The sequence below is a fragment of the Salvelinus namaycush genome, unplaced genomic scaffold (assembly GCF_016432855.1).
Source record: "Salvelinus namaycush isolate Seneca unplaced genomic scaffold, SaNama_1.0 Scaffold98, whole genome shotgun sequence".
In the NCBI taxonomy this organism is placed as follows: domain Eukaryota; kingdom Metazoa; phylum Chordata; class Actinopteri; order Salmoniformes; family Salmonidae; genus Salvelinus; species Salvelinus namaycush.
This window is the reverse complement of record NW_024061730.1, coordinates 48,288-63,648: the sequence shown is the minus strand read 5'-3', so window position 1 is coordinate 63,648 and position 15,361 is coordinate 48,288.

Sequence of the window (15,361 nt, the reverse complement as noted above, 5' to 3'; positions counted from 1 at the left end):
GTGCAGATAGAATCAGAACCGTCCAGGAATGTAAAGACGGTGCAGATAGAATCAGAACCGTCCAGTAATGTAAAGACGGTGCAGATAGAATCAGAACCGTCCAGTAATGTAAAGACGCTGCAGATAGAATCAGAACCGTCCAGTAATGTAAAGACGGTGCAGATAGAATCAGAACCGTCCACTAATGTAAAGACGGTGCAGATAGAATCAGAACCGTCCAGTAATGTAAAGACGGTGCAGATAGAATCAGAACCGTCCACTAATGTAAAGACGGTGCAGATAGAATCAGAACCGTCCACTAATGTTAAGACGGTCCAGATAGAATCAGAACCATCCAGTAATGTAAAGACGGTCCAGATAGAATCAGAACTAATGTAAAGACGGTGCAGATAGAATCAGAACCGTCCAGTAATGTAAAGACGGTGCAGATAGAATCAGAACCGTCCAGTAATGTAAAGACGGTGCAGATAGAATCAGAACCGTCCACTAATGTAAAGACGGTGCAGATAGAATCAGAACCGTCCAGTAATATAAAGACGGTGCAGATAGAATCAGAACCGTCCAGTAATGTAAAGACGGTCCAGATAGAATCAGAACTAATGTAAAGACGGTGCAGATAGAATCAGAACCGTCCAGTAATGTAAAGACGGTGCAGATAGAATCAGAACCGTCCAGTAATATAAAGACGCTGCAGATAGAATCAGAACCGTCCAGTAATGTAAAGACGGTCCAGATAGAATCAGAACTAATGTAAAGACGGTGCAGATAGAATCAGAACCGTCCAGTAATGTAAAGACGGTCCAGATAGAATCAGAACCGTCCAGTAATGTAAAGATGGTGCAGATCGAATCAGAACCGTCCAGTAATGTAAAGACGGTGCAGATAGAATCACAACCGTCCAGTAATGTAAAGAAGGTGCAGATAGAATCAGAACCGTACAGTAATATAAAGACGGTGCAGATAGAATCAGAACCGTCCAGTAATTTAAAGACGATCCAGATAGAATCAGAACCGTCCACTAATGTAAAGACGGTGCAGATAGAATCAGAACCGTCCACTAATGTAAAGACGCTGCAGATAGAATCAGAACCGTCCACTAATGTAAAGACGGTGCAGATGGAATCAGAACCGTCCACTAATGTAAAGACGGTGCAGATGGAATCAGAACCGTCCAGTAATGTAAAGACGCTGCAGATAGAATCAGAACCGTCCAGTAATGTAAAGACGGTGCAGATAGAATCAGAACCGTCCACTAATGTAAAGACGGTGCAGATAGAATCAGAACCGTCCAGTAATGTAAAGACGGTGCAGATAGAATCAGAACCGTCCAGTAATGTAAAGACGGTGCAGATAGAATCAGAACCGTCCAGTAATGTAAAGACGGTGCAGATAGAATCAGAACCGTCCACTAATGTAAAGACGGTGCAGATAGAATCAGAACCGTCCACTAATGTAAAGACGGTACAGATAGAATCAGAACCGTCCAGTAATGTAAAGACGGTCCAGATAGAATCAGAACCGTCCACTAATGTAAAGACGGTGCAGATAGAATCAGAACCGTCCAGTAATGTAAAGACGGTCCAGATAGAATCAGAACTAATGTAAAGACGGTGCAGATAGAATCAGAACCGTCCACTAATGTAAAGACGGCACAGATAGAATCAGAACTAATGTAAAGACGGTGCAGATAGAATCAGAACCGTCCAGTAATGTAAAGACGGAGCAGATAGAATCAGAACCGTCCAGTAATGTAAAGATGGTGCAGATCGAATCAGAACCGTCCAGTAATGTAAAGACGGTGCAGATAGAATCACAACCGTCCAGTGATGTAAAGACGGTGCAGATAGAATCAGAACCGTACAGTAATATAAAGACGGTGCAGATAGAATCAGAACCGTCCAGTAATTTAAAGACGATCCAGATAGAATCAGAACCGTCCACTAATGTAAAGACGGTGCAGATAGAATCAGAACCGTCCACTAATGTAAAGACGCTGCAGATAGAATCAGAACCGTCCACTAATGTAAAGACGGTGCAGATGGAATCAGAACCGTCCACTAATGTAAAGACGGTGCAGATGGAATCAGAACCGTCCAGTAATGTAAAGACGCTGCAGATAGAATCAGAACCGTCCAGTAATGTAAAGACGGTGCAGATAGAATCAGAACCGTCCACTAATGTAAAGACGGTGCAGATAGAATCAGAACCGTCCAGTAATGTAAAGACGGTGCAGATAGAATCAGAACCGTCCAGTAATGTAAAGACGGTGCAGATAGAATCAGAACCGTCCAGTAATGTAAAGACGGTGCAGATAGAATCAGAACCGTCCACTAATGTAAAGACGGTGCAGATAGAATCAGAACCGTCCACTAATGTAAAGACGGTACAGATAGAATCAGAACCGTCCAGTAATGTAAAGACGGTCCAGATAGAATCAGAACCGTCCACTAATGTAAAGATGGTGCAGATAGAATCAGAACCGTCCACTAATGTAAAGACGGTCCAGATAGAATCAGAACTAATGTAAAGACGGTGCAGATAGAATCAGAACCGTCCACTAATGTAAAGACGGTGCAGATAGAATCAGAACCGTCCAGTAATGTAAAGACGGTCCAGATAGAATCAGAACTAATGTAAAGACGGTGCAGATAGAATCAGAACCGTCCACTAATGTAAAGACGGTACAGATAGAATCAGAACTAATGTAAAGACGGTGCAGATAGAATCAGAACCGTCCAGTAATGTAAAGACGGAGCAGATAGAATCAGAACCGTCCAGTAATGTAAAGATGGTGCAGATCGAATCAGAACCGTCCAGTAATGTAAAGACGGTGCAGATAGAATCACAACCGTCCAGTAATGTAAAGACGGTGCAGATAGAATCAGAACCGTACAGTAATATAAAGACGGTGCAGATAGAATCAGAACCGTCCAGTAATTTAAAGACGATCCAGATAGAATCAGAACCGTCCACTAATGTAAAGACGGTGCAGATAGAATCAGAACCGTCCACTAATGTAAAGACGCTGCAGATAGAATCAGAACCGTCCACTAATGTAAAGACGGTGCAGATGGAATCAGAACCGTCCATTAATGTAAAGACGGTGCAGATGGAATCAGAACCGTCCAGTAATGTAAAGACGCTGCAGATAGAATCAGAACCGTCCAGTAATGTAAAGACGGTGCAGATAGAATCAGAACCGTCCACTAATGTAAAGACGGTGCAGATAGAATCAGAACCGTCCAGTAATGTAAAGACGGTGCAGATAGAATCAGAACCGTCCAGTAATGTAAAGACGGTGCAGATAGAATCAGAACCGTCCAGTAATGTAAAGACGGTGCAGATAGAATCAGAACCGTCCAGTAATGTAAAGACGGTGCAGATAGAATCAGAACCGTCCACTAATGTAAAGACGGTGCAGATAGAATCAGAACCGTCCAGTAATGTAAAGACGGTGCAGATAGAATCAGAACCGTCCAGTAATGTAAAGACGGTGCAGATAGAATCAGAACCGTCCAGTAATGTAAAGACGGTGCAGATAGAATCAGAACCGTCCAGTAATGTAAAGACGGTGCAGATAGAATCAGAACCGTCCAGTAATGTAAAGACGGTGCAGATAGAATCAGAACCGTCCAGTAATGTAAAGACGGTGCAGATAGAATCAGAACCGTCCACTAATGTAAAGACGGTGCAGATAGAATCAGAACCGTCCACTAATGTAAAGACGGTGCAGATAGAATCAGAACCGTCCAGTAATGTAAAGACGGTGCAGATAGAATCAGAACCGTCCAGTAATGTAAAGACGGTGCAGATAGAATCAGAACCGTCCACTAATGTAAAGACGGTGCAGATAGAATCAGAACCGTCCACTAATGTAAAGACGGTGCAGATAGAATCAGAACCGTCCACTAATGTAAAGACGGTGCAGATAGAATCAGAACCGTCCAGTAATGTAAAGACGGTGCAGATAGAATCAGAACCGTCCACTAATGTAAAGACGGTCCAGATAGAATCAGAACCGTCCAGTAATATAAAGACGGTGCAGATAGAATCAGAACCGTCCAGTAATGTAAAGATGGTGGAGATAGAATCAGAACCGTTCACTAATATAAAGACGGTGCAGATAGAATCAGAACCGTCCAGTAATGTAAAGACGGTCCAGATAGAATCAGAACCATCCACTAATGTAAAGACGGTGCAGATAGAATCAGAACCGTCCACTAATGTAAAGACGGTGCAGATAGAATCAGAACCGTCCACTAATGTAAAAACGGTGCAGATAGAATCAGAACCGTCCAGGAATGTAAAGACGGTGCAGATAGAATCAGAACCGTCCAGTAATGTAAAGACGGTGCAGATAGAATCAGAACCGTCCAGTAATGTAAAGACGCTGCAGATAGAATCAGAACCGTCCAGTAATGTAAAGACGGTGCAGATAGAATCAGAACCGTCCACTAATGTAAAGACGGTGCAGATAGAATCAGAACCGTCCAGTAATGTAAAGACGGTGCAGATAGAATCAGAACCGTCCAGTAATGTAAAGACGGTGCAGATAGAATCAGAACCGTCCACTAATGTAAAGACGGTGCAGATAGAATCAGAACCGTCCACTAATGTAAAGACGGTCCAGATAGAATCAGAACCATCCAGTAATGTAAAGACGGTCCAGATAGAATCAGAACTAATGTAAAGACGGTGCAGATAGAATCAGAACCGTCCAGTAATGTAAAGACGGTGCAGATAGAATCAGAACCGTCCAGTAATGTAAAGACGGTGCAGATAGAATCAGAACCGTCCACTAATGTAAAGACGGTGCAGATAGAATCAGAACCGTCCAGTAATATAAAGACGGTGCAGATAGAATCAGAACCGTCCAGTAATGTAAAGACGGTCCAGATAGAATCAGAACTAATGTAAAGACGGTGCAGATAGAATCAGAACCGTCCAGTAATGTAAAGACGGTGCAGATAGAATCAGAACCGTCCAGTAATATAAAGACGGTGCAGATAGAATCAGAACCGTCCAGTAATGTAAAGACGGTCCAGATAGAATCAGAACTAATGTAAAGACGGTGCAGATAGAATCAGAACCGTCCACTAATGTAAAGACGGTACAGATAGAATCAGAACTAATGTAAAGACGGTGCAGATAGAATCAGAATCGTCCAGTAATGTAAAGACGGAGCAGATAGAATCAGAACCGTCCAGTAATGTAAAGATGGTGCAGATCGAATCAGAACCGTCCAGTAATGTAAAAACGGTGCAGATAGAATCACAACCGTCCAGTAATGTAAAGACGGTGCAGATAGAATCAGAACCGTACAGTAATATAAAGACGGTGCAGATAGAATCAGAACCGTCCAGTAATTTAAAGACGATCCAGATAGAATCAGAACCGTCCACTAATGTAAAGACGGTGCAGATAGAATCAGAACCGTCCACTAATGTAAAGACGCTGCAGATAGAATCAGAACCGTCCACTAATGTAAAGACGGTGCAGATGGAATCAGAACCGTCCACTAATGTAAAGACGGTGCAGATGGAATCAGAACCGTCCAGTAATGTAAAGACGCTGCAGATAGAATCAGAACCGTCCAGTAATGTAAAGACGGTGCAGATAGAATCAGAACCGTCCACTAATGTAAAGACGGTGCAGATAGAATCAGAACCGTCCAGTAATGTAAAGACGGTGCAGATAGAATCAGAACCGTCCAGTAATGTAAAGACGGTGCAGATAGAATCAGAACCGTCCAGTAATGTAAAGACGGTGCAGATAGAATCAGAACCGTCCAGTAATGTAAAGACGGTGCAGATAGAATCAGAACCGTCCACTAATGTAAAGACGGTGCAGATAGAATCAGAACCGTCCAGTAATGTAAAGACGGTGCAGATAGAATCAGAACCGTCCAGTAATGTAAAGACGGTGCAGATAGAATCAGAACCGTCCAGTAATGTAAAGACGGTGCAGATAGAATCAGAACCGTCCAGTAATGTAAAGACGGTGCAGATAGAATCAGAACCGTCCAGTAATGTAAAGACGGTGCAGATAGAATCAGAACCGTCCAGTAATGTAAAGACGGTGCAGATAGAATCTGAACCGTCCACTAATGTAAAGACGGTGCAGATAGAATCAGAACCGTCCACTAATGTAAAGACGGTGCAGATAGAATCAGAACCGTCCAGTAATGTAAAGACGGTGCAGATAGAATCAGAACCGTCCAGTAATGTAAAGACGGTGCAGATAGAATCAGAACCGTCCAGTAATGTAAAGACGGTGCAGATAGAATCAGAACCGTCCACTAATGTAAAGACGGTGCAGATAGAATCAGAACCGTCCACTAATGTAAAGACGGTGCAGATAGAATCAGAACCGTCCACTAATGTAAAGACGGTGCAGATAGAATCAGAACCGTCCAGTAATGTAAAGACGGTGCAGATAGAATCAGAACCGTCCACTAATGTAAAGACGGTCCAGATAGAATCAGAACCGTCCAGTAATATAAAGACGGTGCAGATAGAATCAGAACCGTCCAGTAATGTAAAGATGGTGGAGATAGAATCAGAACCGTTCACTAATATAAAGACGGTGCAGATAGAATCAGAACCGTCCAGTAATGTAAAGACGGTCCAGATAGAATCAGAACCATCCACTAATGTAAAGACGGTGCAGATAGAATCAGAACCGTCCACTAATGTAAAGACGGTGCAGATAGAATCAGAACCGTCCACTAATGTAAAAACGGTGCAGATAGAATCAGAACCGTCCAGGAATGTAAAGACGGTGCAGATAGAATCAGAACCGTCCAGTAATGTAAAGACGGTGCAGATAGAATCAGAACCGTCCAGTAATGTAAAGACGCTGCAGATAGAATCAGAACCGTCCAGTAATGTAAAGACGGTGCAGATAGAATCAGAACCGTCCACTAATGTAAAGACGGTGCAGATAGAATCAGAACCGTCCAGTAATGTAAAGACGGTGCAGATAGAATCAGAACCGTCCAGTAATGTAAAGACGGTGCAGATAGAATCAGAACCGTCCACTAATGTAAAGACGGTGCAGATAGAATCAGAACCGTCCACTAATGTAAAGACGGTCCAGATAGAATCAGAACCATCCAGTAATGTAAAGACGGTCCAGATAGAATCAGAACTAATGTAAAGACGGTGCAGATAGAATCAGAACCGTCCAGTAATGTAAAGACGGTGCAGATAGAATCAGAACCGTCCAGTAATGTAAAGACGGTGCAGATAGAATCAGAACCGTCCACTAATGTAAAGACGGTGCAGATAGAATCAGAACCGTCCAGTAATATAAAGACGGTGCAGATAGAATCAGAACCGTCCAGTAATGTAAAGACGGTCCAGATAGAATCAGAACTAATGTAAAGACGGTGCAGATAGAATCAGAACCGTCCAGTAATGTAAAGACGGTGCAGATAGAATCAGAACCGTCCAGTAATATAAAGACGGTGCAGATAGAATCAGAACCGTCCAGTAATGTAAAGACGGTCCAGATAGAATCAGAACTAATGTAAAGACGGTGCAGATAGAATCAGAACCGTCCAGTAATGTAAAGACGGTCCAGATAGAATCAGAACTAATGTAAAGACGGTGCAGATAGAATCAGAACCGTCCAGTAATGTAAAGACGGAGCAGATAGAATCAGAACCGTCCAGTAATGTAAAGATGGTGCAGATCGAATCAGAACCGTCCAGTAATGTAAAGACGGTGCAGATAGAATCACAACCGTCCAGTAATGTAAAGACGGTGCAGATAGAATCAGAACCGTACAGTAATATAAAGACGGTGCAGATAGAATCAGAACCGTCCAGTAATTTAAAGACGATCCAGATAGAATCAGAACCGTCCACTAATGTAAAGACGGTGCAGATAGAATCAGAACCGTCCACTAATGTAAAGACGCTGCAGATAGAATCAGAACCGTCCACTAATGTAAAGACGGTGCAGATGGAATCAGAACCGTCCACTAATGTAAAGACGGTGCAGATGGAATCAGAACCGTCCAGTAATGTAAAGACGCTGCAGATAGAATCAGAACCGTCCAGTAATGTAAAGACGGTGCAGATAGAATCAGAACCGTCCACTAATGTAAAGACGGTGCAGATAGAATCAGAACCGTCCAGTAATGTAAAGACGGTGCAGATAGAATCAGAACCGTCCAGTAATGTAAAGACGGTGCAGATAGAATCAGAACCGTCCAGTAATGTAAAGACGGTGCAGATAGAATCAGAACCGTCCACTAATGTAAAGACGGTGCAGATAGAATCAGAACCGTCCACTAATGTAAAGACGGTACAGATAGAATCAGAACCGTCCAGTAATGTAAAGACGGTCCAGATAGAATCAGAACCGTCCACTAATGTAAAGACGGTGCAGATAGAATCAGAACCGTCCAGTAATGTAAAGACGGTCCAGATAGAATCAGAACTAATGTAAAGACGGTGCAGATAGAATCAGAACCGTCCACTAATGTAAAGACGGTACAGATAGAATCAGAACTAATGTAAAGACGGTGCAGATAGAATCAGAACCGTCCAGTAATGTAAAGACGGAGCAGATAGAATCAGAACCGTCCAGTAATGTAAAGATGGTGCAGATCGAATCAGAACCGTCCAGTAATGTAAAGACGGTGCAGATAGAATCAGAACCGTACAGTAATATAAAGACGGTGCAGATAGAATCAGAACCGTCCAGTAATTTAAAGACGATCCAGATAGAATCAGAACCGTCCACTAATGTAAAGACGGTGCAGATAGAATCAGAACCGTCCACTAATGTAAAGACGCTGCAGATAGAATCAGAACCGTCCACTAATGTAAAGACGGTGCAGATGGAATCAGAACCGTCCACTAATGTAAAGACGGTGCAGATGGAATCAGAACCGTCCAGTAATGTAAAGACGCTGCAGATAGAATCAGAACCGTCCAGTAATGTAAAGACGGTGCAGATAGAATCAGAACCGTCCACTAATGTAAAGACGGTGCAGATAGAATCAGAACCGTCCAGTAATGTAAAGACGGTGCAGATAGAATCAGAACCGTCCAGTAATGTAAAGACGGTGCAGATAGAATCAGAACCGTCCAGTAATGTAAAGACGGTGCAGATAGAATCAGAACCGTCCACTAATGTAAAGACGGTGCAGATAGAATCAGAACCGTCCACTAATGTAAAGACGGTACAGATAGAATCAGAACCGTCCAGTAATGTAAAGACGGTCCAGATAGAATCAGAACCGTCCACTAATGTAAAGACGGTGCAGATAGAATCAGAACCGTCCACTAATGTAAAGACGGTCCAGATAGAATCAGAACTAATGTAAAGACGCTGCAGATAGAATCAGAACCGTCCACTAATGTAAAGACGGTGCAGATAGAATCAGAACCGTCCAGTAATGTAAAGACGGTCCAGATAGAATCAGAACTAATGTAAAGACGGTGCAGATAGAATCAGAACCGTCCACTAATGTAAAGACGGTACAGATAGAATCAGAACTAATGTAAAGACGGTGCAGATAGAATCAGAACCGTCCAGTAATGTAAAGACGGAGCAGATAGAATCAGAACCGTCCAGTAATGTAAAGACGGTGCAGATAGAATCAGAACCGTCCACTAATGTAAAGACGGTGCAGATAGAATCAGAACCGTCCACTAATGTAAAGACGGTACAGATAGAATCAGAACCGTCCAGTAATGTAAAGACGGTCCAGATAGAATCAGAACCGTCCACTAATGTAAAGACGGTGCAGATAGAATCAGAACCGTCCACTAATGTAAAGACGGTCCAGATAGAATCAGAACTAATGTAAAGACGGTGCAGATAGAATCAGAACCGTCCACTAATGTAAAGACGGTGCAGATAGAATCAGAACCGTCCAGTAATGTAAAGACGGTCCAGATAGAATCAGAACTAATGTAAAGACGGTGCAGATAGAATCAGAACCGTCCACTAATGTAAAGACGGTACAGATAGAATCAGAACTAATGTAAAGACGGTGCAGATAGAATCAGAACCGTCCAGTAATGTAAAGACGGAGCAGATAGAATCAGAACCGTCCAGTAATGTAAAGATGGTGCAGATCGAATCAGAACCGTCCAGTAATGTAAAGACGGTGCAGATAGAATCACAACCGTCCAGTAATGTAAAGACGGTGCAGATAGAATCAGAACCGTACAGTAATATAAAGACGGTGCAGATAGAATCAGAACCGTCCAGTAATATAAAGACGGTGCAGATAGAATCAGAACTGTCCACTAATGTAAAGACGGTGTAGATAGAATCAGAACTGTCCACTAATGTAAAGACGCTGCAGATAGAATCAGAACCGTCCACTAATGTAAAGACGGTGCAGATAGAATCAGAACCGTCCACTAATGTAAAGACGGTGCAGATAGAATCAGAACCGTCCACTAATGTAAAGACGGTGCAGATAGAATCAGAACCGTCCAGTAATGTAAAGACGGTGCAGATAGAATCAGAACCGTCCAGTAATGTAAAGACGGTGCAGATAGAATCAGAACCGTCCAGTAATGTAAAGACGGTGCAGATAGAATCAGAACCGTCCACTAATGTAAAGACGGTGCAGATAGAATCAGAACCGTCCACTAATGTAAAGACGGTACAGATAGAATCAGAACCGTCCAGTAATGTAAAGACGGTCCAGATAGAATCAGAACCGTCCACTAATGTAAAGACGGTGCAGATAGAATCAGAACCGTCCAGTAATGTAAAGACGGTCCAGATAGAATCAGAACTAATGTAAAGACGGTGCAGATAGAATCAGAACCGTCCACTAATGTAAAGACGGTGCAGATAGAATCAGAACCGTCCACTAATGTAAAGACGGTACAGATAGAATCAGAACCGTCCAGTAATGTAAAGACGGTGCAGATGGAACCAGAACCGTCCACTAATGTAAAGACGGTACAGATAGAATCAGAACCGTCCAGTAATGTAAAGACGGTCCAGATAGAATCAGAACCGTCCACTAATGTAAAGACGGTCCAGATAGAATCAGAACCGTCCACTAATGTAAAGACGGTGCAGATAGAATCAGAACCGTCCAGTAATGTAAAGACGGTCCAGATAGAATCAGAACTAATGTAAAGACGGTGCAGATAGAATCAGAACCGTCCACTAATGTAAAGACGGTACAGATAGAATCAGAACCGTCCAGTAATGTAAAGACGGTGCAGATAGAATCAGGGACGTAATAGATTAGAAGGAAGCATTAGACCGGACAGGTTTTCATCTGTTCATTTGAAAATGTCCGATAGACTCCTGGTGTCGCTGATTTCACCCTGCAGTGATGAAGTAATGTAATGTGAAGCTTGTTCAATTTCAATCATATAACATCTACATTTAGGGTCTATAATAGGCCAGCTACACGGTTCAGGTAATTCATTTGGAATCTACATAACTGGAATCTAAGCACTTTATTAAATAGTCAAGTTTATTCGTGTAAGAAAACCATACACTGTATGACTGTTCTGTCGTTTCAACAGTGAAACACTGTAAAATGCACAGTCAAATACCTTCAATGTGTTTAACTGAATTAATGCTGTAGATTGCATTGAATTACGGGCAAAATGCTGACTGTTTAACCCCTATACTCTAACATACATAACACATCCTTTTTAGGGGTCCTTACTACACCTTAACAAGTATTCCAGTTAATTGTTATAACTCATAGCTACATTGTAATAACAACATACAGAGGCGTAACACCAAATGCTTGTTAGAAACGAACTAGTTTCCACATTAGTTTTTAGTTTCTTCTCAGCTGCATCCGATTCGGTAATAACCGTCACCAGGTTGTAATCTCTTGTGGACAGATGCGCTGGGTGTCTAAGATTACAAAGGTTGGCGGCTCAATAAGCTCTAATTATCTACCCGAGAATGCACACTCTTCAAAATCTCCACTCAATGTGGCTGCTAACACCGGCCCTCCAGTAAGTTTACCATCTGGGTTGACTTGGTTGAGTTTACAGACACAGACCTCACTGGCCCTCCAGTAAGTTTACCATCTGGGTTGACTTGGTTGAGTTTACAGACACAGACCTCACTGGCCCTCCAGTAAGTTTACCATCTGGGTTGACTTGGTTGAGTTTACAGACCTCACTGGCCCTCCAGTAAGTCTACCATCTGGGTTGACTTGGTTGAGTTTACAGACACAGATATAGGATAACCTCACTGCCTGGGAGCTACCATACAGATGTCATACCAGATTATAAATTAAAACAAAAAAAATACTTATAATGAATGTGTACGTTAGCCGTTATGACAAGCTGATCCTCCTTGCCATCCAACTGGGAGGATAAATCCACAAGTAAACCACAGAGTACATGTACTATCTGCAGAAGTACAATGTAGTGTCTAAGTGTTCCACAGGATTTAGCTAGTTAAAATGAAGTGCATCTTGACGAGCACTTACTTGTAATTAATGTGTATCGTCTGAAAGCTCAATCCAAGTGAGGAAAGAAACACACACTAAATACATCACATATCTGTCATATCTGTATAAGTACTGTACACGGTGGTATAAGTACTGTACACGGTGGTATAAGTACTGTACACGGTGGTATAAGTACTGTACACGGTGGTATAAGTACTGTACACGGTGGTATAAGTACTGTACACGGTGGTATAAGTACTGTACACGGTGGTATAAGTACTGTACACGGTGGTATAAGTACTGTACACAGTGGTATAAGTACTGTACACGGTGGTATAAGTACTGTACACGCTGGTATAAGTACTGTACACGGTGGTATAAGTACTGTACACGGTGGTATAAGTACTGTACACGGTGGTATAAGTACGGTACACGGTGGTATAAGTACTGTACACGGTGGTATAAGTACTGTACACGCTGGTATAAGTACTGTACACGGTGGTATAAGTACTGTACACGGTGGTATAAGTACGGTACACGGTGGTATACGTACGGTACACGGTGGTATAAGTACTGTACACGGTGGCATAAGTACTGTACACGGTGGTATAAGTACTGTACACGGTGGTATAAGTACTGTACACAGTGGTATAAGTACTGTACACGGTGGTATAAGTACTGTACACGGTGGTATAAGTACTGTACACAGTGGTATAAGTACTGTACACGGTGGTATAAGTACTGTACACAGTGGTATAAGTACTGTACACGGTGGTATAAGTACTGTACACGGTGGTATAAGTACTGTACACGGTGGTATAAGTACTGTACACGGTGGTATAAGTACTGTACACAGTGGTATAAGTACTGTACACGGTGGTATAAGTACTGTACACGGTGGTCGCTAGTTGTTGCACAGGATTTATCTAGTTAAAGTGACGTGTAACTTCATAGTTACCTATGAGGAATTTATACATAATGATTTTATTGCCCATTACCAAGTGAAAATACCGACACTCACTTTTACTTGAGTACATTTTCTATAAAGGTATCTGTACTTTTACTCAAGTAGGACAACTGGGTACTTTTTCCACCTCTGGGAATGAAACGGTGAAAATTATGATAATTCACTTTTAGTCCAAGAGCTGTTTGAAAAGTCCGCCTGAATTTTCAGCCTTATTTTGGTAGGATGGAGTTTTGGCCTGCCTGGATATGTCGAGGGTTTTTGCGCAGATGGGAAGATCTTGACACGATGCCTTAATTCCTGGGATAAATAAATAATTGAACCAATCAATGCATCCCATCCAAAAAGTGAGAATATTCCTCAACAGTGAAACCTCTTGTGAGGTTACACGATGGAATAAGAGTTTGTCTTATGACCATTTTAGGTGGATTTATAAACCATCAGTCAACCAAGCTCAATAGGTTTACAATGTGGCAAGCACAAATCACTATCTCACACTTTTATTAAACAAAACTGTTTATTAATGTGTCTAAAAACAAATGTAATTGATGGTTAAAGGAATTGATCCATTGTCAAATGTACCTTTAAATGATTTAACAATTTAAAGTATTTGGTTTTATTGTTAATCGTTTGTGAAGCCCATTTTTGCCATTGGGCCTGGACATCAGACTACAGAGGCATTTATTGTAGAGTTGTGTCAATGAGGTGGTCGGTTATCAGTTGGCTAACACTTAACAGGTGGGTTTTCAGTTGGCTAACACTTATCAGGTGGGTTTTCAGTTGGCTAACACTTATCTGGTGGGTTTCAGTTGGCTAACACTTTTCTGGTGGGTTTTCAATTGACTAACACTCAGGTGGGTTTTCAGTTGACTAACACTTATCAGGTCGGTTTTCAGTTGGCTAACACTTCTCAGGTGGGTTTTCAGTTGGCTAACACTTATCAGGTCGGTTTTCAGTTGGCTAACACTTATCAGGTGGGTTTTCAGTTGGCTAACACTTATCTGGTGGGTTTTCAGTTGGCTAACACTTATCAGGTGGGTTTTCAGTTGGTTAACACTTATCAGGTGGGTTTTCAGTTGGTTAACACTTATCAGGTGGGTTTTCAGTTGGTTAACACTTATCAGGTGGGTTTTCAGTTGGCTAACACTTATCAGGTGGGTTTTCAGTTGGCTAACACTTATCAGGTGGGTTTTCAGTTGGCTAACACTTATCAGGAGGGTTTTCAGTTGGCTAACACTTATCAGGTGGGTTTTCAGTTGACTAACACTTATCAGGAGGGTTTTAAGTTGGCTAACACTTATCAGGAGGGTTTTCGGTTGGCTAACACCTATCAGGTGGGTTTTCAGTTGGCTAACACTTATCCGGTGGGTTTTCAGTTGGCTAACACCTATCAGGTGGGTTTTCAGTTGGCTAACACTTATCTGGTGGGTTTTCAGTTGGCTAACACTTATCAGGTGGGTTTTCAGTTGGCTAACACTTATCAGGTGGGTTTTCAGTTGGTTAACACTTATCAGGTGGGTTTTCAGTTGGTTAACACTTATCAGGTGGGTTTTCAGTTGGCTAAAACTTATCAGGTGGGTTTTCAGTTGGCTAACACTTATCAGGTGGGTTTTCAGTTGGCTAACACTTATCAAGAGGGTTTTCAGTTGGCTAACACTTATCAGGTGGGTTTTCAGTTGGCTAACACTTATCAGGTGGGTTTTCAGTTGGCTAACACTTATCAGGAGGGTTTTCAGTTGGCTAACACTTATCAGGAGGGTTTTCAGTTGGCTAACACTTATCAGGTGGGTTTTCAGTTGGCTAACACTTATCCGGTGGGTTTTCAGTTGGCTAACACTTATCAGGTGGGTTTTCAGTTGGTTAACACTTATCAGGTGGGTTTTCAGTTGGCTAACACTTATCAGGTGGGTTTTCAGTTGGCTAACACTTATCAGGTGGGTTTTCAGTTGGCTAACACTTATCAGGTGGGTTTTCAGTTGGTTAACA